This window comes from Zosterops lateralis (assembly GCF_965231275.1).
Source record: "Zosterops lateralis genome assembly, chromosome: 6".
NCBI classification, from domain to species: domain Eukaryota; kingdom Metazoa; phylum Chordata; class Aves; order Passeriformes; family Zosteropidae; genus Zosterops; species Zosterops lateralis.
The window spans coordinates 34,059,855-34,085,374 of NC_139761.1; the positions used below are offsets into that span (position 1 = coordinate 34,059,855).

At 43.8% G+C, this 25,520-nt stretch overlaps 1 protein-coding gene across 4 annotated transcripts in view; it reads left to right on the forward strand.

Annotated features, from left to right (window-relative positions):
* Nucleotides 1-25,520, forward strand: part of GALNT16 (polypeptide N-acetylgalactosaminyltransferase 16) — a 75,734-nt gene that overhangs the window by 10,432 nt on the left and 39,782 nt on the right. The window contains exon 1 of one of the 4 annotated variants that reach the window (XM_083863169.1): nt 1,891-2,004. The exons of the other annotated variants lie outside the window; for them this stretch is intronic. The gene's annotated coding sequence lies outside the window, so the exon portion shown is untranslated. Of the gene's footprint in view, nt 1-1,890; nt 2,005-25,520 lie in introns of those variants that run through there. 4 annotated transcript variants of the gene reach the window in all.

Here is a 25,520-nt window from a genome sequence, read left to right on the forward strand (position 1 = left end):
GATTCTGGTGACCCCCTGAGCTGTGCCAGCTGCCCCACACAGCAGCATTATTCTGTGTCTACAGATTGCCTGGAGGCAGGACCAGGGACTTTGGGCACTCAGCTGGACAGGACCAGCAACCTAAGGAGGGAAGAGTGATGATAGGAATTGGGTGTATGAGAGGATTCCCTTTTTATTCTTCTGTGCCTCCTGTACCATAGGAGCTGTGTAGGGCTCCCCAGTTCACCAGTGTACAAGAGGAACTTGCTCCTGCCAATGGGCTGCATGGAAATTGCTAAACTAAGTCTTGTGACAGATTCATAAAGACTAAGTAAATTTTGAGAATCCACAATACATCATCAGTTTTCTTGTCCAGCTTTCTGTAAGTGCTTTTACAATTCTGCTAGAAATACACCTCCCACTGCTACGTTTAATTTGCTGGCCCTGTGCTGAGCTTGAAGTGTGGTCTTCACCATTCTCTGTGTCAAGGACAGTCATGAAGCATGTTGCCAGCAGGTTATTTTGAATCATTAGAGGCAATTTGTATCTTTCTGGTCTTGAGTAGGTGAGTTGAATTTCAACGGAAAATATTTCCATTGGGATCAGAATTTGCTTAAAATTTTCTGTTCAGTATTTTTCTTCCCAAGATAAATTCCCATATCACGGTCCCATATCTGATAGGGGTAAATTTAGATGCATTTCGATCAGTGTCTGTCAGCTGGGAGCCATTTGAGCCAGATGCTGCTTATCCTGGGGTGGGCTCTGTGCAATGCAGAGATCAGATTTGCACTGGGTTGCAATGGGGGTGACTCCAGCCATTATCTGGAACTGCTTGGCAGGAGCTGGGTGAGGGTTGGCAATGTGCTGAGGGTTCAGCACAAGGAGAGACGTGGAGAGAAACTGTTCTCTATGAAAAGTCTTTTTCCCTGCCCTAGGTGTAACTCTGTGTACCAGGGGTGTGCACATCTCACACCTGGATATGTGTCTCTGTAGCTGGGTCTTTCTGAATGTGAGGGACATGTTTGGGGCCCTTCTGTGAAGGGAGAGTGAGAGGGGGAGACTAGTTGAATAATAAACCATCAGGGGCTGCCACAAGCCTGTTTGGAGTTACCAGTTACCTTGCCATCCTTTTTCAAGCAATTTCCATGTAAGAGTTGGGTGAGATCTCCTGTTTGTCTTGCTCCTCTCAAAGACTTTACACAAGGCCTGTACTTCTGGATGCTTCCTGTTTATCTGCAGATCTCTTTGGCTGTCCAGACTGCAGGCTGTTTTGTGCAAATGTGAACAGAAAGGACAACTTCTGTACTGGAGTGTATAACCTCTGTACATGAGTGAGATAAAGAGTTGGGGATAGAAAGCATTCTTTCCTCCATTCTGCTGATGGAGAGCTGAGATGAAGTCTGGAAACTCTGGTTATTAACTCTGATGAAAATACCTGTGAGGCCGAGACAGCTTGGATATTAATTGTGTACCAACACATATTCGATGAATTTGCTGCTGGATTCCCGTTACTACCCCAGAGACAATTAAAACTCTGTCCTGTGGTAGCTCCTTTTGTAACTGGCCATCCCCCATTACATTTTGCATTGATAATATATTTGGACCACCTCCCTACCCCTTATAATTTCTATGACCAGTACACTCAGGTTACATTTGCATTTCTTTCTACATGTTCACTTTTGGGGAAGAAGTAGCATTTGAGAATAAGCTGCTAGGACAGGAGGCAGGTTAGAAAAAAAAATTCTAAGTGATGTGTAAATGTTAATCATTAAACCTGTTACCTGGTAGCAACATGACTTCCCATAATGATTAACTGCCTTGCCATGCTGTACTGGAGTAAATTTCAGGGTGTTTGCTGAGCTCTGGAGGCTGGACTTCAGCTTCTCCCACCTCAGCCCAGCTGCTGAATGGTGTTGAAACACTGCTTAACTGGCTGGGGTGATGAACAGCAGGGCACCTTGGGCCTGAAGGTGCTTCTTCATTCTCGGTTCTGCTTTTGAAGACTTACATCTCAACTTAATCAGGGTAAAGTGAGGTTCCCCATGTTACATTGTTTTCAATGCCAAATGAAACTGTGTATTTTGCTCTTCTGACTGGAAAATACACTATAATACTTTTAATCATTCTCTCTACAGAAAAGAGAGTGTTTTCATCAGGGAATATGTTCCTGGCCTTTGTAGCATTTTTTTGTTTATTGTCTTGCTACTCAGTTCTTTACATAGAAAGATGAAAACAGGAGTGCTGAATGCTGAAATGCTTATGTGCCTGGCCAGTGGCATGTGGCACAAGTTGTCACGGGCACTACCATCTGACTGGCCATATGGTCTTTTCCCCATAAGTTATTAATAGTCAAATGCAAGTACAGCAACATTATCTACTTTTGTAGGAGCAGAATTTTACAAGACTGAATTTAGCTGGTTGTTCTCATTTTCCTTCAGATAAGAGTCTGAATGTCAGGCATCTGCTGCTGCCACTGCAGACCCAGCTTTGTGCTGAGAAGGGATACTTGGCTACTTCAGGCTCCAGCAGTCTGGACAACATCAACTGGGAGATGAAAATTTACAAATGGATGGCCAGGCCTTTACCACAGTTGTTTTGGCGAGTGACATTGGGTAATACTGCCAATAATTCTGTAATGCAGGCAGGGAAAACTTGGCAGTCTGAGCATGGGGCCCTGGAGTACAGCCCGTACCTGGGCTGGATAACCCACTCTGTGCATGCTGGAGAGCACCTCTCCTGATCAGAGGGGTGAGGAGTAATGTTTCTAGGTCAGCAGCAGGATGCCACCTTGGGAAAACTCCTAACAAGTGCAAACAACTCAACGTCCCTCAGTAAGTCTGTTTTGTTTGACACAGACTTGCTATAGTTTCTTGAATATCTCCACATGGTGCTATTGGGGTAGTGGGAGTGGGACAGAATTGCTTCTGCAGAATTGGTTTTTCAGAATGGCTCTGCACTGTAAGCAGAATTTGTCTCTCTGGACTTATTTGAGGGGAAAAGATGGCCAAAATAGATCAAAAGCCTGATGACCTAGAAGAAATATCTTTGCTTCTGAAAAGGGTAAGTAAAAAATCCCCACCAGTTTGTAGTACCATTCAGGCTCCCTATAGGCTGTGCTTCCAGAAGAACTATGTGCAATTCTCCTGCCAGTTCAGTACCTCCAGTGTTACCAAAGAGTGTGTGAAAAACACCTGCAAGTGAATGTCTTCAATGTTAGAGGGCAGCTCAGCTATCTGTGCTCAGGACAGACACCAAGTCTGGCAAGGAGGAAGGTATTTATACTGTGCTTTAGTAAGTGTTGACCTGAAAGAACTTGTCACTGTGCATTTCTCAAAAACATGTTTTTAAAAAAATTATTAGCTTTAATGAAATTGATTTGGTACATTTCTGAGAGTGTGATGGCAGTATTCTCCTTGATTTGCTGAACTGGCTTATCTGAATTGGAGGAGCTTGCTTGGTGCTTCCTTGGGATGAGAAAGGTGTATGAAGAAATGTTGAGTGCAAGGACTTTTGTGTCTTTATTGTGTTCTCCTAGTATAGAGAAAGTGTAGAAGTCTTAAAATATATCTAGAACAATTCTAATAAATTTAAAATATTTGAATGTTCACTGAAATGTAGACTCTTTATATTGCCTTAAAATGACTGCAGCCTCCCTGCAGATGCTGACTGCCTCCTGCAGAAATGGCTCCATGGCTTCTGGAGCTTCTGGCTTGCTTTGGGAGGTAAACAAACCATCTGATAGCTCTCCCTTTCCCCTGTCCCGTTGAATAGGTTGCCAATATAAAATGCAGTCAGCACAATGCTATGGTTTTAGTCTATATTGAGCCAGATTGGAACCATTGTCTGGAAGCAGCAGGAAAGATTATCTAAGGATCCTGGGGTTACAGAGTAGAATTCAATGTGACTGGGCTGGAGCTGGCTGCCCTTTAAAGATATGTGGTTTGAGAGGAGAGGATTGCCGAAGGAGCCTGTCTGCTCCTTCAGAGCTAATTAAACAGCCTGCCTTCTATTCAGGCAAGGGAAATGCTATAGGTGGATTTTTTCCTATTATATTGAGTGACCTATCTGTATGTCATGGCCTAATTGTGTTACCCCAGAGGGCAGTGGATAGAGGATGATTTTACTTGAAAGTTTTCTTTGCTGCATTGGAAAGGGACTGCTCCCATCTGATTCAGCCTCCTGGCAGCCAAATTTCTCTCTGCTGGTCAATAAACAGAAACTGTGGTTTTATGCAGTTTCTGGGGTACTGGCTGCTATAGTTATGACTTAATTGCTAGTGTCAAATTAGTTAGGACTTGGATATTGCATCAAGCTAAGGATCTGTCTACTAGAGATGTACACATTGAAAGTGAATCCATATATCTGTATTAAACAGATTTGTAGTGGAATCTGTTCTGCCCAATGGTTTTCACAGGGAAAACAGTCTGCAGACAATAAGACTGAAACACTTCAATTGGTACTTTCGGTAATAAACATTTTTTCAATTGACAGGTCATGTACATTTGACTCTTCAGAAATGTGGTACGAGTTTAAGCATCTTCTTTTATGGATCAAGAGTCTGAAGGAGGCTCAGAAAGGTTAAAGTCTTGATTTACACTGATTGCTCAGGCTCCATTGACTTTCTCTTTGAATGTCTTTCCCGCTGGGCATTTAACTGACATCCGCTTCCTTAGAGCTTCAGTGCATGTTTAAATAGTCATGGCTCTTCTGCAGGGAAGGCAGGGGTAATAAGGAAAATTGAAGTGAATATACCCTGCTGATGCACAGTGCCAGCATGCTTTGCCCCCGCCCCCACCCCACCCAGGATGATGCCTCTCCTCATTGGGTATCTTTAGAAGGCAGCATTGAGAGTGCTCAGGTCTCTATTTGCAAGTGGGACAACTTGCAGTGCTGCAAGGTGAAGGCCCTGGTAATGAGTGGCTCAAATGAGGCAGACAGTAACGAGTTGTCCAGGAATGGTTCATTGGCTCCTGCCTGAAAGAAGGAAGAATGTCACTGTGATTTGTGCTTTCCTAGCTATGCAATTGAATTTTATCCTTGAACTTGGTTCCTGGTTTAGACGAAATCCCTCATGAGAAATACATGCCATTTGCACAGGGTTCTTAATTAGAAGAATTCATCATAAACATGGGTGTCTTTCTCTTATTATGGCAGGGGATAGAGATTAATCACATCCTCAGAAATTCCTCAGAAATGTGTCTGTTGTTTACTATTTCTATGAAATTGGCAATCCTTGATGTCTGCAGAAGGATGAGGTTCCTTATGATATTGCTCTGCTACTATTATTATGCTTTTAATTAGTTAATGAACTAGTGACTTTTGAGTTGAGGTAGTTCCACAAGGCTTGCTATCTGTTGATCTGCAAATGCTTAAAGCTTGCATATTCAAAAATACCTAGATCTGCAGGGATAAAGCAGGAAAATCATAGCATGTTTAAATTTTTAACAACAGCTCTCTCCTAAAACATCTATATTTTCTTCCCCCATACTGCCACTAGAAATTTGCTATGATAATTTCAAAATTAACAGCTTGGTTTGGGGTATATCTTTTACCCTGCTTTTTCTCTCTGCCCTCCCTCAGGTGGCCAGGGCATGCCATTTTGGAAGCATTCAAAGAAGAGAAAGTCCATTGTCTGTGCAAAGTTCAAGAAATAGAGGTTAAAAATGGCATATTAGATTCTTCTATATGAAACCTTAGCTTCCAGCACCGGGGATTAATTGCTTACCTTCAGGTTTTGAAAGGTCTGTGTCTTTCACAGAGAATATAGCAAGAACATCTTGCAGGCTGCAAAGCACATCAGCCTTATTTGAAATGTTTGCTGGGGGTGCTCCTCCTAAGCTAGGAACTATTGGACTACTGCAGAATTTATTTTGATGGGTTTTTTTAGCCAATTACCCCCATTTATCTCCTTGGGGAAATTTTCTTTTAGCTGGTTTGTGTCCTTTCTTCCTCTCCAGATGGATATCATGGTATTAACAGATGGCCAAGGAGAAACGTTTCCTTCCCTGACTAAAAAGGAAGTGAACGTATGGAAGCTGTCTCAGACATGAGTTTTGAGCCCTCTTCTAACTTGGCAAAGACTTAGCCCTCAACCCTGGAGCCTTGAGGAGCAACAGCAGTGTGGCAGAGGCAGATGGGGAAGCCCAGAGAGGCAGCTTACAGAGGAGAAGGGAGTAAGTGTGTTTTGAGAAGTCCAGTGCTACAACAGGTGGGCTCACTTGTACTGTACTGGGCCAAATCCCACTCTGGCTCTCCCACTGTATGTCAAAGCTGGTATTTTCAGCTGCTTCTGTCCTTTAAGCATAAAAGCTAGGTCATCAGTGGTATTACTGGAGAGGAGACAGATATTTGTCCTTGTATTTAATGAAGACCTGCTCTTCAGTGGCTGTTTTGTACTGCTGGAAGCAGTGAAATAAATAAAACACTGTAGGTTTTAGACTAGCAAGGTCTTTTGGGTGAAGGACTTGGGTAGATCTGGAAGTAGATGTTTGATGAAGCTGTTTTGTGCTTTGCAGTTTTCCCTTTAAGCTGAGATGGAAAGGGAGTGTTAATCATTTCTCAAGGGCGCTGCAAGACATGACTGCAGTCTAATGAACATCATTGATTGTGTCCTCCAAAAGATCAGAAATGGCAGAAGGAATAGACAGCTGTGGTGGCTTGCTGAAAGAAGCAAGAATATTTGATTTGAGAGTCTGCAGGCAATTATTACTGCTCCTCTTGCTCTGAGAAGGCACTAATTTTATATTTTGCTCTGCAGGTTACAATTAGCAATTATTGCTGGTAGGGACATTGCTTAGGAGGTCGTAAAATGCAGGAGAAACTAGTCTTACCAAGACATCCCTCCATCTGTCTGCAAATAATGCCTGTATTTCCTTGTCCCTGGGTACTGCCTCTTCTTTGGCCTGTGAGAGAGGCAGAGACTGAGTCAGTACAGTCCCATACTTGCAGGACATGTGGGCCCTGCTAGGTCTAGAGACAGAGGTCATCTTCCAGTAGCTGGACTGAGAAGACACTTAGGGATGTTAGTTATGTTTGGATGGAGTGTGGGAGGAAACAGAAGCAAAAGTCAGATTATCTCTACCAAATGCTGGCTGTGGACCCCGAGGAAAGCTATTTTTGCTCTGTTGCCATGATGTTTGTACTCAAGGTTAAAGCACTTGGGTGGAGGGGAAGACACCATTCTGGTAATGTTTTGCTTCAGGTGGGTTGACTGCAAAGAAAATTCCTGTTGTTAGCCTGGTATTAACCAGGGGGTATGAGAGGGCTGATGTCTGTTACTTGTCTGGTAACATGAAAGTGTGCAGTGAAAGCTACTATAAAGTCATTATTAACTAAAAGAAGTTGAGGGACTTCTCCCTCTTGGTTAAAAGCTAACTGCTTCACACAGGTTAGCTCAGTACTCTGGGAAGAGATTGAGGGGATGAATGTGTGTAGGAAAACAGAGGGTGGGGATGGGTGTTCTATATATGCTTCTCCCACTTGCTGTTTCCCTACAAAATTTATCAGTCATTTGGAAATTTGTTCTGGCAATATTGCTCTATATGTTACAAGAGGAGGAGTCTGTTAAAGGCATAGCTGATGGGTGAGGGAGTAAGTGTAGGATCTTTCATCTGTTAAGATGTTACCAGGTTAGAGATGGTACTTTGCTGGAGCAGTTGCTGCAGCCCAGCTCCAGCTGAGCACTGAGTGGAGAACAGGGTGGAAAGGTTCTGGCACTAGGAGCTCTCAGTTCAGCTCCAAGGACAGCTGAAGCAGCCTTGCGGGAATATCCCTGCAGTTTGAGCCACTGGGCTAAACAGCTCCATAACTCAGAGAGTTAATATTAACCTACAGATAGAAAAGTTTGACAGCCTCTGACTCAGAGCATCTTAGTGACATGGGATGGGAAGAGCTTGCAGGGGGCCTGGCAGGATGGATAAAGAAAGCTAATTTGAAGGGGAAGTATATTGCAAGTAGCAAGATATGACCAGCTTTGTTTCCTTGTGCTTTCCCCCCTGGCTCTAGACTGCAGAGAACAGCAGCTATTTAACATCTCTGTAGACCTTCCTCACTTTCAGATGAGGAAAAAAAGGGACAGTATTTTTTTTAGGAAAACAAAGATATGGCTACATTCACAGTTTCTGAACTGAGTTGTCTGGGAGATTTGTACATGTTGTTTGTGTGGGTATATACTGAAAGCCTTGAGTTTCTTGTTGCAGAGACTTTTTTCAGTACAGAGGATTTTTATCATCTTTGTGCTTCTTTTCCTGTTTTGTTCAAAGTAGTAGTTCAGAGCTGTTGTTTCTCCTACTCTTTGAGTGGTACAAACAAAATACTGGCAAGCCATTTGGACACCTGAGCAAAAGCACTGAAGATCAGAATGCCTCCCTCTATTTACCTAATACTTACCTCCCTCATACTTACCTAATAAGATGCCAAACCTGATCAGTTTGGCTGATGCACTTCCATCCCCATCAAGCAGAGGCTCATCTTGAATACCTTTAGTTTAAAAGCCCCGGAGGCATCCTGCAGAAATGGATGATGGAGCAGCTCTGGGACCCAGCTGCCTTCCTTCCTCTCAAGCTTCTCTTCTCTGGGCACCCATAAGCAGGATTTGGGGCATCCAGGAGCTGGGGACAAGCCAGGTTATCCTCCTGTGTGAAGGTGAGCTTGCTCAGGATGGGATCACTCACACATATATCCTTTGATATGGTCACCACTGGCTTGCAGCGGGTAGACCCCTCTTTAGCTGGAGGTGATCTCTGAGTCTTGCAGCAGAGGCCCCACCAGCAAAAACTAGTGAAATGCTTTCAATTCCATGGATTAAAACCACAATAAATGAGTGTTTACTTGTGATTGCTATGAGAGTTGTAGTACCTCAGCCCATGAGATTTTAATGGATTTTTTTAGCATTCCCAAGTTAATCAGCTTCCTTGAGATAGGTATCTTTTCTCTTGACACCTATGAGCGTGTCTTAGACCTGGCACAGTAGGATTTGAACTGTTGACACTGCTTAATGCAGAGATATAAATTGCTATTGCATTGCCTTCACCACAGTGCATGATCTGTGTCAGTTGTCTCTCTCAAAGGCAGCCATTTCTGAAGCAGCGTTTCTCATAAGTTTTGCCTTCAGTGAGGAAAATCACTTTTCTGCAATGAGAAACATGATTTCTTCCTTTATCTGTGACTAAAGATGAGTGACCTTTTGAAAGATACCTTTCTACTGTCCTCTAATGAAATTATTCATTTTCTTGTTCTGCATGACTGACAGATACCTATCAATTCCTTTAGTGCTGCCTGTGCTTAAGGAATGATTATTCATTTGCAGGAACCGTACCAGGCAGTTATCCCCTGTGAACTGGCATACAGACATGGGCTGTGTGTAGTCCAAGTGCATCAGCAAGATAGGTGTGCCAAAATTGCTCCATTTTATGATGGACATACCTCACAAAGGTTTGATGGTGGGAGGCAATTTTCTATTGTTTAACTCCACTGGTTTCTAATGAAGTGTGCTGCTAAGCTCTTCTGCTCCACCAGCTTGGGGCATTGGTTGCTAAAGTGACAGCTTTCCAAAATTACTCAAATATACCAAGTGTTTGACTCTTAAAAAAAAAAAAAAGAAATCTTCTGGCAAAATAATATATTTCTTTCTGCTTCTGGAAGGATTCTCCTGTGGGTAGCCTTGATTCTGAACATGACTAGAGTTAGTTATATTTGAGGAGTAAATAGCTGTCAGTCAACATTTTTGTCTTTTTCACAATCTTTGGACTAGCCTGTAAATGGTATGCTGAAAAGCAAGCTGTTGTCCAAGCTGCGTGTTGGTATGGCAGGCCTGGAAAACAGTCTTATGATAGTAGTTTTAACACTTCTGTAGATCACTACCAGACCCTGAAGTAAACTCTAGCACTGAAGGAATAGTTGGCTTTATGTTATTTGTGCTTGTCTTGTAAGCTGCTTTTGGCTGAGCTGTTTGAGGAAGAAGCTGAAAGTGGAGGCTCCTAAGAATCTGATGGGTGTTCTGAGAAAAGTTAATCACAGGGGCTCCCCAAGAGGTAAGGAGTGCAGTGATGTGGTGCTGATCAGCGTGGGTGTGAGGCAACACCATGCTGGGTGCAGGCGTCAGAAATGGCTTTGGTGAATGAAGGAGGCAGAGCCCTGCAATCGCAGTGGGGCTGAGGCAGGAGCTGAGCATCTCCTCAGCACTCTGCTCCCAGGGAGGAGGCTCTGCCACATGCACAGCTCACTGGGAGGTTTCCTTCTCACATAACTAGGAACTGGCTCTGTGCGCACTGGATAAGGACTTAGCTTTAAGAAAACCAAAAGCAACAAAACAAGGTAAAAAGTACTGTGATATTGCTATGGTAACAAACATCTAGAAATGCAGGCAGATCTCTGTTTTAACTGTAGGCTTGGGCTTTATAGCCTGTGCCCTGGTGGTTGCATATGCAATCAGAGACAGATATGTGCTGTAAAGGGAAACAGCAGGAGGTTTATGATACCTTGGGATCTTTCCAAATATGAGACCTGCTGCTCCCTCTGCTTGAGGCAGGCTAGGAGCAGTGGCAGGCTGTTGGTGTGTGTCTGTCACTGCCTGTTCACTCCTCGTCCAGACAATGAGAGATGAGTGGCCAAATGCATTCTGCAGCACTGGAATATCCTGCAGTTTGAGTTTAAGAACAGCTTGGGTCCTTCATCAGACATTTGTAGGGCTTAGACTTGTTGAAGGAAATGGGTATCATTTGCTGCTTTCAATGGCAGGCTTGGGAGAAGGCCAAGGGAGTTCAGCTTCTTCCCTGATGTGGTGCTTATTTGTGCAGTAGTTCTGGGTTGTGCTTTGCTTTCAGTCTTATTTTCCATTTTTCCACTGTTTTGGGCAGTGTTAAAATCCTGCTAGAGGGAAGGTACCAGTAGCAGGAGCACATTGAGTTTCTGACAGAGATGGAGCAGGTCCTTCCATGGCATGCTGAAGGTTACTTGGTAGGTTGGATAGCTATTTTCCTCTCCACAAGCATCCACTGGAAAATACTGCAGGACTGGGCAATAGATAAGGAGAAGAAGGGAAGGAGCTTCCAGAATGGCAATTAGAGAGGTGTAGAGGACCCTGCTGTAATTATAGAGGCTGATGTTAGAAGAGGAAAAGACCTGTCCTGAGAAGGCATGGCTTTGAAGGGGAGAAGACCTCAAAATGACAATGAGGGAACTGGAGCATCTCACTTGAGAGGAAACTGAGAGAGCTGGGGCCTGCTCACCCTCCAGAAGCGGTGACTGAGACCTTTTCAGTCTTGAAGGGAGATTGTCAGAGGGTGGAGCCAGGCTCTGCTCCATGGTGCTGAGTAATAGGAAGAGCGGCAATGGGCAGGAAATGATTCACTTAAACATGAGGAGAAACTTCTGTCCTCTGTGGGTGACCATCCACATGGAACAGATTGCTCAGAAAGGTTGTGTAGTCTTCCTCACTGGAGATATTTAAGAACCATTTGGACATAATCCTGTGCCATGTGCTCTAGGACGACCCTGCTTGAGCAGGGAGGTTGGACCAGATCACCCACTGTAGTCCCTTCTAACTTTACCCATTCTGTGATTCTGTGAAAATGCTGCCTTCTAAAAAAGAAGTCTTGTTTTCTACATCCCTCCCTAAGGGTGATCCTAGCAGGATCCTAGCATGTGTAAAGGAAGCTGCCTCTTGGAATGCAAAGATTTCTCTGGCTTATTGCTACTCTGGCTCACCTTGGGACCAAGTTGCAGCCTGACTACGATTTCAGGCTTCAAGTTTTTTAAAGCTACTGTGTGTTAGATATCAGTGGGACCTTGATCTGGACACTTTTGGCATGCCACTTGTTTCTGTTGTACTTTGCAGGGAAGCAGAGGGAGAACTCCAGGAAGTTCAGTCTCCTGCATGAGGGCACACTTTGGCATACAATTATGTGCAGTCATGCCAGATAAAGCTTTTAGTGGACATGCATGGTAGAAGTAGCTTTGTATTGACACTTACAATTCAGGATTGCCCTTTTTGCTGAGTGCCTAACCCTACAACCTTAAATATGCCTTTTTTATATTGGCTTGGGGAGGAAGGGACAAGAGAGAGAGCTGTAAGCTGTATGAGTGACAGCTGTATAAAGAGCTGTATATATTGACAGATCATGAAGAGTCCTTCCTCAGTACATGTTACTTAAATATCTTAATTAAGGACAAAGATTGAAGCATGTTGTCCTGTCAGTTGTCTGGATTGTGTGTGGGGAATGCTACTGGGCATGAGAGCTATTGTTGGTTGCAGGGACCTCACTGGCAGCTGCCTTTGTGCTAATCAAAAATGAGATTTGAACAGTTAAGTCTGTTTTGTTCAGTACAAGGTGCTCTTCTGAAGGGTGTTGCTCTTTATTGACATTTGGGTATGTTGCTGGTCCAACCACCTTCAGCACTGGCAGAGAGAAACTTCCTGGAAGGGGCATGGCGATGAATACACTGCCTGGGTGCCATTGGTCCATGATCGTGCCATGGTCAGACCCATACAGAATACTTTTTACATTCAACCAGCTAAGGTAAGAAATGCTTATTCCAGACTGTGATGCAGAATTACAAGCTGATTTCTCTTTCTTTTTAACCTTTTGTAATCTAAGGACAGGCCTCCTGCATCTTGTTGCCTATAACAGTCCTTTCAGGATTTTGTGGGTTTTCAGGGTTTGGAGGCTTTTTAAATTTATTTTGTGATATCTTTGATGCTTGCAACCACAGTTCTGCTTTTGGTTTTATGATTTTTTTTTAATTTTTTTTTTTTTTTTTTTTTTTTAAATCTACTTTGAGCAAACCTCTCAGCACATTTTCTTTGTTCATATTTGTTCATCGCCCATATTCCTTTGTGGAGCCAGAAATGCTGAAACCCAACAAAAGCAAGCCAGAAATATGAAGAATGTCTGAACTTTTTTTTCTGTTTGAGAGAAAATGAGCTGTTTTACAGACTCCTTGAACATACCTTGAACAAGCTCTTTTGTTTTTAATCTTTACATCACCACCACAATCTCCATGCAGAAATTTATACATTATTTGTCTTCTGGGTAATGAAAGCCATTAACAACATAGTTAAAATGGTTTCTAAACAAGAGCCATTTTCCAGAGCAAATAAAGAGTTGTAAGAAAGGCAACCTTAATGTGCTAAGCAGTTTAATTTTTCCAAAATTCTGAAAGATAGCAGGAAATTGGGTCTTCTGTGGGTACTCCATGCGTGTTTGTTTCTCACTGTTTGTATTTTTGTTGTGGCTGAAATTCTGCTGATGTCACTGGCAATTTTACCACTGAAGTTAACTAGTGATTTACAGTCACTCAGACTTTTGCATCGTGTTCTTCTGAACACGAACAAAGCCTGTGCACTTCAGGCAGCTTTGTGTGGAGAGGATGGGGCAGAACTCACTGAGCAGTGCTCATCCTCATGAGCAACCCTGTGGGTTTCATGGAGCTGTGACAAGATTTTTCATTCATATTTAGGAAGGCTGCTGAAGGCCTGGGCAAGGTTCTTTGGCAGCTGTTCTCTGAACAGCTTTTTGAAGCTGTTCTCTCTCTTTGGTGAAACAGGTCTGTGTGGTGGAAAATGCACCTTTAGGCCATGGGAGGTAAGTGAGGCTGTTGTGGTGTGAGTGGAGGTCACTCAATCCTACTGGTTATACTCAGCTGTCATACTTTATAAGAGGAGATTTTTTTAAAAAGCATCTGATAGATCTTGAGAAGGGAAAGTCGTCTTCTTGACAGTGTTGGTTATACTCACACAACATGCCTTGAGAAGCCAAAGGTTAAGATCACAGCCCCAGCAATCAGAAACAGACACCCACATTTCTTGCTGTGACCCATACATGAACTTTGAAAAGTGAAATCTTGCTCACAGAGTGGAAACTGCTGAGCTGATGGCTGGATGGCCAGGAGAGGAGTCTGGTATGTCAGGAGTGCACTTTTTAGGTGAGAGGGAAGTGCGACTTGGTTGCATGACTCTGGGACCTTTTTAAAAATGGAATTTGGGCAAAATTTCATTAGTTGGATATATGGAGAAAAATGCCGGACGTACTTTTTCATAAAGGAACTCAAAACCAACAGCTCCAAAAATCTGCCTGATCAGATTTATGGTTAAGCCAGGCCAAAAGAAACAGCTAGAGCCCATGGTTTCTGTAGTGGTGTTATTGCTGACCACAAACCATTCAAATATTACTTGATTTGAAAATCAAGTTCTGTGTTCTTTACCTCTGGCTTTTGAATTTCTAGATAGCCACGTTTTTCTTTTTTTGCAACTATGACAGCAAAAATTTAGCCTATCAATAGAAAAACTGTGAGTTCTCCTAACAAAATACTCCAGGAGTTGTATCTTTACAAAATGTTTTTACAATACAGAACTTTGAGCATTGTGTGTGCAGAATTGGATTATGCCCTTTGTATTGGACAGGGATTGATTGAGTAGTGGATTTTAAAGATTCTCACTATCACTGGCTTGGTTTTGCTGCAGTTTGCACCTGCAGAATGAGACAAGGGGCTGTGTGAAGGGCTGTGGCACTTTGTGAATGGGTGGAACTGTATTTCCATGAGCAGTGGTTGTGGCAATACCTGTCCTGAGTGTATTTTTGTGATGCTTCAGTGGTTCTGCTGTTCCTTATGTGCCCAGCTCTTTCCTGGTTGACAGTGACTAAACTGCAGAGCCAAGGGGCTGTTGAGGGAGCCTCTATTATTAGTGTGATTGAAGTCTAGAATGATAAAGGCCTGCATAGCATAACACAGGTGTTTTTCATATTTGACAGGCATATATAAGTCCATTGCATGATTCTTCATTGGTATGCATCCTTGATTAAATTTACTGTTGGGGAGATGAATTTAATGCCTTTGCAAATGGAGACCCAAACAGAAGCAGAGCGCAGCTCTGAGGGTTTTGTCAGTTCACATTGATTGCTAAGTCCTAAAATTGGAGCAATGCAGTAACTGAAAAATTAATCAATTAAAATGGAATATCATTTGGCTCCTAAACAAAATGGCAATGGCCTGATAGTCTCAAATCTTCACGGATGAATAGACAGTGAGTTTTTCCACTATTAGAAAACAATGTTACATGCTGCAGGGCTGAATGCCTAGCAGAGAAGATGTCTGAGTGAAGACGGTCTTATACAAAGGGTCTCATTTTTGTAATAAATCATGGATGTATATGTACCATCGCTGTTGTCACTACAGAAGGAATGTCAGTACAGTCTTTGGGAGTAGATCTCGTAGCTTCAAGCCTCCAAAATGCAAGTTTACATTGTGAGCTGAAGGTCATTCTTGAAATTCTCTAAGAAACCAGGTCATGATTCAGCAGCAACATGAGGTGCTATATTAAGTCACTCTGCTAAATGTCACTTTGGCTGTTGGTTTACAGACAATTTGCATTTTCATATTGGGTCTGTCTGACTCCCAAACAATACGTCCTGCATAAAGCCTTTCTGTGTTGTTCAAAAGCTGATGTGAGGAGGAGCCGTGTGGAGCATTGAGGCAAATTACTTGACTCGTCAAGATCAGATCCTGCTCAGGTGTTATCTCCTGGGAAGACAAGGTCCATGCAGACTCTGGGGCTATGGGCCAGCCTCCAGAAGCAGCATGGTACTGGGCCCAGGTGGCACAAATGCAAGGAGTGCAGGATGTGCAGCACTTCTCACCTGCCTGGTGCAGCTACCTGTGAGAGGTGTGGCAGGATCAGTGTGGTGATTAATATGGGGAGAGAGGAGAGAGTTGGTGCAGAATTGGTTTGTATTTAAAATCATGACTGTTTGAGCAAGACCTGCTAACAAAATCACATTAGGGAAAAATCTTTCCTTGTTGGAAGACAGGGAGAAATTCCCATCTGCTGCTGTGTCTTGGTGGGAGTGTGAAATGTCCTGAGGTGTCCTTTTGTCTTCCTGGCTCATCTGTGCATGTGCACAGTATTTTTGTGAGTGTGAATGTTGGCTAGTTGCAAAACCGAACTATTTTATTCTTAATCTTCTAATCTCCATTTAAAGCTCTAACTCTTGAGGATGAATGATTAAAAAGGCACTTTAGCTTCCTTTCTCTAGCCTTAGCAAAAAGCCTTTACAGCGTCATCTCAAAGGCAAAGAAAATGAGCCCCAAGCTTAACATAATTAAATACTTTAATACTTTGGGTGAGTGGTGCCCCCTTGTCAGTGCCAGCTGACCTCTGCTCATCTCTTAGGTAAACCAGTTCACTGCTTACTGTGTTAGCAGCTTATGAGGCCTAAAGTTGCTTTCTCCTTTTCTGTGAAAATATCCGTGGCAGCATCTGTCACTCCAGACAGTTGTGATTCACTGGGAGGAAGGGACTGAATGTAGGTCACTCGAGTTCAAAGGGAATAGATTAGTACATCAGCAGGGCAGGCACATACCCAGGTTGTGTCTGTGCAGACAGCGTAGGTGGAGGAGTGGGCAGAGGGAGATGCAGTTTATGTGACTGATGATTTATGAAGACATGGACCACCCTCATTTGAACATACAGAATGCTGTATGTCAGTTTGTCTTGATACAGGTGCTATAAATCAGGGTTCAGGTAACACCCAAGTGGCCACTGAGTACCTAACAGTTAGAAGATAAATAACAGAATATTGTTGCTTTTTCTTCTTTGTTTTCCTAGTTGAAAATCACTGGGAAACCAGAGGCATTCTTTGCGTATTTAAATGTGTATTTAATTTTTTTTTTTTGGGGGGGGGATATTTTTCCGAAAGAGGAAATGCTTCTTCACATGGCACCTTTTATACTCTGAAGGACCTCAAAACACTGTTTTAAAGATGGCGTAGGTACGACCTTTAGCAGAGCAGTATTCCTACATACAGTAGGTAACCTGAATGGCTTTTGCTGAGTAGATTTCCTGTGTGATACTGAACAGATGTCTGAATGTAGCTTCGTGTCCATGTGACCATCTTCTCTGTGCAAAACCTTCATACCCAGAGGCGCTGTGACCCCAGCTACCTGCTGGGATCTCTTTCTGACTGTGCTACTGCTTTGGTGTGGGTGCCAGCATGAGCAGCCTAGTCCCTTAGGTATTCAAAGAGTGTGCTGTCCTGTCTGTCTTCTCCCTGACACCAGATGTTGTCATGGATATTTATGGATACAGGGAAATGTGCTTGGAAAACAAGTGCTGTTTCAGGGAACAGCAACACTGCAGACATCACACTCCCCTCTTGTGCTGGTAGTCAGCAATTTTGAAAACCATCCACTCACTATTTCTCATGGGATTTTCCACATTGTTTTTGTCCTGGAGTGGAATAAAACAACATATAGATTTCTCTGAGCAAAAGTGGCAATGTTCACGTCACAACAAAGTTTGCTGAATAGGGAACAAATGGCATTATTCCAGGGTATGAGGTAAAGACTGAACAAACATAGAAGCCAGATGTATGCAAGTCTGGACATGTGGTTGTTTATACAAAATCAATGTATGTTAATATCATGTATATATATATTTTAAAAAAATTATATTGAACATTTTCATAATAGACATCTGTGTGCATTAGACTTCAAACTGAGGGAAGGAAAGCACCTTGGCAACTGCATTACCTCACCTGGGGTCTGAATTTCTATGGTTCTGAGCAGCCTCATTTCCTCCAAGCTGTTTGGAAGAGACTGCCCTCAGGCATCTGTCTTTGAAGCCCTTTTTGCTTCCATTGCTTTGCTTTATTCAACACTCCTGAAAACAAAAGACCAGAAGGATACCTTAGGGCATCCTGTCCCCTCTCTGCAGTTATGGGCAATGTCTTCCTGCCTCTGGGCAACTGGGCCAGAACACCGTTTAGGGTCTAACTCTTGTTAACTGCTGAAAGTCTCTTCATGATTGAACAGCTGGGTCAAAGATGGACATACTTGATAGAAGTCATCTCCTAATGCTTTATGTTAGATCTGTATATACTATATCTGCCTTGGCCAGCAGCAGAGCAGCATAAACAGTACTATTGTGCACCTGCCACATGATATAAATTCTAGCTTCTCAGGTAATCATTCTACAATGAATATACATCAGGACTGTATTCAGAGGGAAATCTAAGTTGCCATGATTTTTGCATTGATTGTTAATCTAGGTGAGCATGGAAAGAAGTTAGGTGGTGTGGAAGCCAATTACTGCATGTGGAAGTAATTTCTTTGCAGAGAGTGAGTGCTGAGCTCCTGTAACCAGCACAACAGCAAGTACCCCACTTTGGGTACTTTGGGGCTGCTGTTTGCAGCATGAGTGACACTGATGTGTGCTGTAGTGCTGGCATTTGTGCACTGTGTTACTTTTGGCCATCCTCCAGTTGTCAACTCATGCTGCATTGCATGTCCTTGAGAGCTGGGCAAAGTGATCCAGCCATGCTTCCTGGAAGCATCTCTCCCCTCCTGTAGACAAGGACATGCAGGATCTGGATGAAATATTATGGGAAGGATGCTTCTCCACAGAGACACTAAAGAGATGGCTAAGTAGGATCAGTAGGATCATTAGGCAGAGGCCACATGGCTGCCTCAGAAGCAAGACTGAATACTTACACATGAAAGCAAGGAATTGGGAATGTGGTAGGACAGACACCACCCTTCTGTGTGCTGAGATGTTGGATGAGGGTATCAGAGAACAACTGCTCATGATAGAGGCAGTAATTTAATTACTCAAGTGGGGTTTTTTGCTGCTCCCCCTGTAAACTTCCTGCACACCATTTTACTCTCTTGTGTTGCTTTCTTCCCTTAACCTGCCCAAAAGACCAGCAGTCAAACTGGTCTTTGAGGACGCTGTGGCAAGTGTACTTGAAGGTTAGTGACCAAACTTTATCCATCAATGTTATGAATAAAAATGGGCGGAGAAAATATTAATCTCCATAAATGCCTTTATTGATCAGCTCTTTCAATATTTGCCCGAGAGGTTTTTGGCTGCTCGTGGTCGCCGTGGAGGAGGAGGGCTTTATCAGCTCTGCTGCAGGCAATTCAACAGAGCTGGAGGACTAACCCTCGCTGGGAGCAAACCCAGAGTCCTGACAGTTCTTTGTTTTCTCCTGTGGTCTCATCTCTGGTTTGGTCTTTTTAACTTACGGCTAGTAAGCAAAACCGGAGAAATTAGCTCTTCTGATTCCCCAGGGTCCACACGGCTGAGTATTAGTTCTTATCCGTTTTAATTTTACTTGTTTTTTATTTGATAAGGGTTTTTTTGATGTTAAACTTCATCCCGAGACCCTCTTGGAGTCTTTAATTTGCATGCGGGATCAGCCGGGGCGGGCGGTTGGAGCTTTTGCGGCCGCGTGGTGGTCCTGCCGCAGCAATGGCGTCTCGGGGTCTCATGCTGCTTCACAGCGGCGGCAACGTTGTGGGGGTTTGGGCCGGGGCTTGTGCGGTGGGAGGTGGAACGTGGCGGGTGTGGGGTTTTTTTTCTCTTGAAACGGGGCAGCGGTCCGGCCGGCTCGGGGACGCGCCATCTGGCCGCGGCGGCTGACCGCATGGCGGCTGCGGGCAGACGGGGCGGCCGGGGCTCTTTTCCGCGCCGAACCGGGGGGGCGCAGCCGGGGTTTCTCCACGCCGAACTGGCGGCGGCTGACTGCGGGCGGGCTGCATGGCGGCTGGACGGCCGGGGCGGGAGGCTTCGCAGACTTTGGGTTTTCCCCCGCCGGCTCCTGGCCGCGGACGGGGCTGGGGAGGGGCTTTTCCGCGGCGAACCGGGGGGGGGGACGGGGCGGCCGGCTCTTTCTTTTCTCTCCGTCGGTGGCAGAGCCGGTGGCTCCGCGGCTGGAACTCTTTGTGCTGAGCCTCGTTGAGGCGGGCGGCTCCCTCGCCCCGTCTCCGACCTGGGGTGGAGGGGCGCGGTGCCCGGCGTCTTTGAAGGGAACGGGTTCCTTTTGTTTTTAAGGTGGTCTGGGAGGAAAGGTGCCACCGAGGTGGCTTTTTACTGTTACATTATAGGATAAACATTTTAAATTTTATTTTTATCAATCAACACACTCTTGTGACCTGTCAGTCAGCCACATCCTGTTTCTAAATTCTTCACGCCAACAACCCATGTCTGCTTGTGGCAGACATCATAGTAGCCTGTGATGTTCACCTAATCCATACTGTAGGCAATAACATGGAATACATTGTGCCATCTTCTGTATTTCTTGGAGGAGGGTCTGAAAGTTGCATCCAAAAATGCTGGTTGTGGGGAGAGCATTGCTGTGGAAACAAAACACAGATATTTAGTTATTTTTCCTTTCTTATCTTGTACAGAATTTCCACCTTTGTGGGTCAGATTCTTGAAGACACTTTTCCTTGTCAACAACTCAGTGTCTGGCAAAACTGTGAGAGAAGAAAAGAAGAACGAAATAGAAAATATTTGGTGGAATGGCATGACTTTCTAGTCATGAGGCAGGCATAGAGAGAAAGGGCTTCTCAGGGCAAAAGCAGAAGAGAGTTGAGATGCAAGTCTTGCAGAGCTGACAGGGAATTGTCTGGAAAAGAATAGAGAGGTGGAGAGGCACTTAGGGCAGGCATCAGTACTGGAAAGCAAACCCCAGCAGACAACCTCTGTTTCTCACTTTTGCCATCCCATGGCAACTACAGATCTGTCACAGGGCCTGGAGAAGCCCTGTGAGCTGGTGACCATGGGCTCTTCTTAGAGGGCATCGGAAATAGCCCCTGCTGGGCATCTGCTGCTGGTCTCCAGTTTGGAACTGACAGCAGACCTCAAGACTGCCCAGTGTTAATGGCAGTAGAAATTCTTTTGGTGACCAGTTAGGTGCCATGGGAGTCGATCAAGTTGCTTTACTCTTTCCATTGTGTTCCTCCAGTTTATGCAAGCCAGAAATGAAACATTCAAATTGGTGTCTGGGCTCTGCTGTCAGCACTTGCACTTCTCAAAGAACAGTGATGGTTCTATTTAACTGTGGTAATTTTTATTAAAATTTCATAGTAGAAGTTCCATAAGTGCATGGTTCCCAAACCACATTTAAAATGCTTTACACTGTTTAACAAAGCATGAATAAAATAGGCCCTGTGCTGTCAGGCACAGGCTTTTGTCTCTGAATGGGAATAGTTTTTTGGAGAACAGTACAGACTATTTCATGAGACATAACAAAAGCCTCGTGCTCACTGGGAATTCCTAGTGCAGACTGGAAATGCAACACACCCTCTAAAGCAAATGCTTTTGGTGAGAGGCATTGAGCTCTCGTGATCTTCCAGGTTCAGCCCAGAGAGAGTATTTGGAATTTTTTGGGAGTTGCCGCAGGTCTCAGTCCTGCCCTGTGATCTGTGCCACTGTATGGGTTACAGAGCTGAGCAGCACCTGTCTCTGTAGCATCCCCAAGCACTGCTGTGCTTCCCAGCATCTCACTGCTGGTGGTTGTGCTGTGCTGGCTTGTCCTCTCTTGGACTTTGGGACAGTGTGTGGAGCATGTGGAGTGAGCCTGCAGAGAAATGTCACACCATGCAGGCCTCAGCAGCACCAGTGGGGTTTGCAGAGGTGAACTAGCTCTTACCTTTGTTCTTAGCGTTGAGGATTTGCACAGCCAGCACGATTGTATCTCAGTATGGTGTGTTGAAATTGGCATTAAACCAGTTCAGAGGACAGAAATCTGCTGGGGGGAGTAGGATGTGCAGAGCTGGCTGGGAGGGAGGTGCTGGCAGGGTTGGGGGACATGGCAGTGACAGTGTGTGAGGTTGCAGCAGCAGGGTAAATTGAAGGGGAGCCTCAAGAGGGAAGGAGGTTTGGTGAAGTTGTTACTCCCTGGCTTGCTCTGTGTCCATATTGGTCAATTAGACCTTCCTGGTCAGTTAGGTCTTCCATGGAAATACACTTAGTAAGGATGGCTTGGAATTGATGCTTTTCATTTCTGGGGTTTGACAGAGCTGAGGCAATTGTAAAAATGAGCTTAAAACAAAAGAGAAGCATGGCACCCCCTGCTCCATTTGTTGTACTGGCACTGAATGCTTGTAAGAAGTTCAAGAGCTGCAAAGTATATATCCTGTCATGTAAAATTGCTGCTGGGCTAATTTCATAGTAACTGTTAAATGATTAATTGCACTTACCTTTGAGAGTTTTACATACCTTACTCTAATTAAGTAGTGGATCCTCATGACCCCTGGAGTATGGTTATTTTTTTTTAATTTGGCCAAGCCTGCTGTTAAAAAAAATGCACCTTGGGACCCTGAATTCCCTAGCTCTGGTTTTAGTGGCTGTTAGCATCATGTGGCAGCTGGTATGCCTGTGTCTGATGGCAGAGAGATCCCAAAGATGAATGGCACTCTCTCTATTATAGTCTTGCTATTTCACAAGGAATCAAACCTAGAAGAATATCCCTGTGTTAGTCGAGAAATGAAGCTCTCAGGTTTTTATAGATGTGCATGGCATTAATTCCTTTACCTTAATCCCTCGCTTACAAAGTTAATTTTGCTATTTAAATAGTTTCTGGTCTCTTGAACCATATCAAAACACAAATCAGAACATGCTTTCAACAGCAGAAGAGCATCTGAGTTTATTCTGTCACTGAAAGGAAAAATCATATATGAAAATAAATGGTGAAATAAGATTATAAGGTTTACAGTATTTCCTGAAATTTTGATATGTAAAAATTTTTAGAGGTCTCAGCAGTGTTTGGGACAAAACTTAATTTGTGCAAACTGTTTGCTAATCCCTAGTCTAGACACTCACATTTCCAGTGCCTATTCATCCTTATTTCTGCCTTCATATAGCTGCTTTTTTTTTTTTTTTTTTTCCTTTGATCTATCAGAGAGCATCAGTTATAAGGAACTGGGGTCTTCTGCTCCCCTTACTCTCACTTGTAGTTCCAGCCCCAAACATGGGGATACACGGTTTGTAACTACATAAAGGACCTAGGGGTATGAACTGTCCTGTTGGTAGGATAAAACTCTTGACTCTGCACTCAGCTGTTCATAATGTGCCTCTAATATACTAAAGCTAATATCTGCTTATATTGACTTCTTCCTGAAGTGAGAGGTGTTAAGGTGAAGAGACAGGAAACAGGGGAGTAGAGATTAGTCTGCCCTTCTCACAGGGTTTGGCAGGGTTTCATAGAGAACCTGTACTGTTCCTGTCAAGTATCATTTGACTTCACAGCAATAAAAGTCCTGTAGTGCAACATCTATGTTCTAGGAATATAATCTGTTAAAGCAAGTCAGTCCTTAAAGATAAGGTTTATATTTGCTTTGTCAGGCTAGTTCATAGCTGTCTAGGCTCCACTCGGGATTGTATTTGCTCTGCTTTTTTAATCTGACTTTGCTGTTGTGTGGTTTGTAATGAGCTGTAATGTCTAGGGCTTTTCTGGGGAGTTGCTACTGTGCTGTCTCTGCCATGTTTTGTGTCAGCATGGACTGGGTGAACTGTAAAGGTCTGCAGTACCCTTATTGAATTGCTTTTATTGTTTTCAAATGTATTTTCCATATGTTGAGATAATTTTGAATTCTAATCCTGTTATCCAATGAGTCTGACATTTTTTCTGGACTTCCTATGGATTTGAAAAACATACTGTGTCTGAATATCCAAGGTATTTATGAAAATGCTGAATAGTGCTGGATCCAAAACAGACCCCTAAGACCTTCTCTTACTCCTCTGCTCTGACAGTGAACAGCTAATAATTATGCTCTGCCAGTAGCTTTCCAACCAGTTTCACCCATTCTGCAGTAGTTTCACCTAGACTATTATTTTTCTAGCTTGCTAATCACAGCATCTTAACAGCCCCTACCAAAAACATTATCAAAGTCCTGATGTATCTGTCTCCTGCTTCTCCATACCCTTGAACCTGATTACTCCATCACAGAAGAAAATTAGTTTGGTCTGACATGACTCGGTCTTGACAAATCTCAGTTAGCTCCTATTTATTACCTTGTTATCTTCTTGATGCTCATAGATGGATGTTGGGTTACTTGTTGATTATCTATTGATTAGCTGCCTTTCTGGAAGCTGAAGCCAGGCCCTCCAAGCTATCATCCTCTGAAATCTCCCTTTTCCCCATTTGAAGACAGCACAAAGAGATACTGTCTGAGATAAAACTGCAAGTGCAACTTATCTCTTAACTGACAATCATTTCCCAGTGATCTTTTACCACTTTTTGATGTGGAAGTAATGTGAGAACAATGCTATCTAGAAGAATTAACCCTGATAGTTCAAGTTGAAATATGTCATGGCTTTTAGGGCAATAAAGGGCGTTCCTGTCCCTGCCCACTCTCTGGGCATGGACCATGGCCAGGACCCCAGGGTCTTACAGCCCCTGCCCCAGTGATGCTGCAGCAGGGCTGGTCTCCAACTCCCAATAGCCTTGCCCTGCCAAAGGTGGGCCCTCATCCTGTCCTTCCCTAGAGAGGTGCCTGATTCTTCTAGGGAGTAGGATTGTCCTCGGCTGCCAGACCCAGCTCCCCACTACAGGGACCCCCAGCCTTCACACTGTCCTGGGAAAAATGTCTCCTGAAAATAGATTGTCATTTCTAGCATTTTCTAATATGATCCTGGCAACATAAACCAAAACCAGCTGTTGCTTTTTACAGGATTTGGATAGATATCAAAGGGCAAGCAAGTGACTGCAAAATATTTAAACGTGTGTGATAAGCTGGGCCTTTGCTTCAAATCAGTATTGTTTTCTAGGGCAAAAGGAAAAAGAGAAATGGAAGCTGACTTTGACAAAACTCCTTGTATGATTTAAGGAAAGAAAACATTTCAGTTTTTAGAGGTATGAAAGTAATTATTTTCTCTTCATAATGAAAATACAAATTCAAGGGAGGTTCTAGGCAGCAGGCTGTGCAGCCAGCCATAAAAGTAGCCAAGATGTTCCTGTAACCCAGCACCATGGCCAGGGTGATGTGGTGGTGGCTGCAAGGGGCAGAGGAGATGGCAGCAGCATCCCTGGAAAAGGGGTGGCAGAGCAGAGCACTCTGCCTGGAGGAGCAGAGCAGGGGCAGACTCACCCACTGGAGTTTGCCTATGTGTGTCCTACATAAGGGCAGATCCATAAACATTAGCTTGGTTGTGCAGTGGCTGAAGGGATTTCTCAGTGTTGAAAATTACAGCTGCCTTTTTTTTTTTTCTTCCTCCTATGAAAAGATGTTTGCCTCATTCTTGTATGGTGAGAAAGGGAACTCTTAGCATCAGACTAACTTTGGCTGTATAAGGCATAATTTTATGGGCCACCTTCTTTTTTTTTTTTCCTGACTTAATTAATCTTCTCTCCAAATTGAGTAGTCCCAACCTCTAATTTCTCTTCATCCTCCAGTAGCTTCCCTCCAGATACAGGCTTGACAAATCTAGTGCTCTGGCTATGGCTGCTGAGCTGTCACTGATTTCATATAACTGCTCACAATGGTTTCAGTTTTCTCTGTCCCATTTGCAATGCACTCAATTTGCTGCATTTCCCATCTCAGCAGACGGAGTGCAGGGTTTCATTTGAGCTGTCCACGGGGATGCTCAGATCTGTAGCCTGAGTGGTCACGGTTCATTTGAAATCCATCAATGTACATCAGTGGTTCAATTTATTTTTTCTAATGTTCATTGTCTTGCACTTCTCTATGCTGAATTTCATTTGCCATCATCTTATCTTCACTGTCTGGTTCTCCTAGGGCTGTCTGCACTGAAGGGTAGC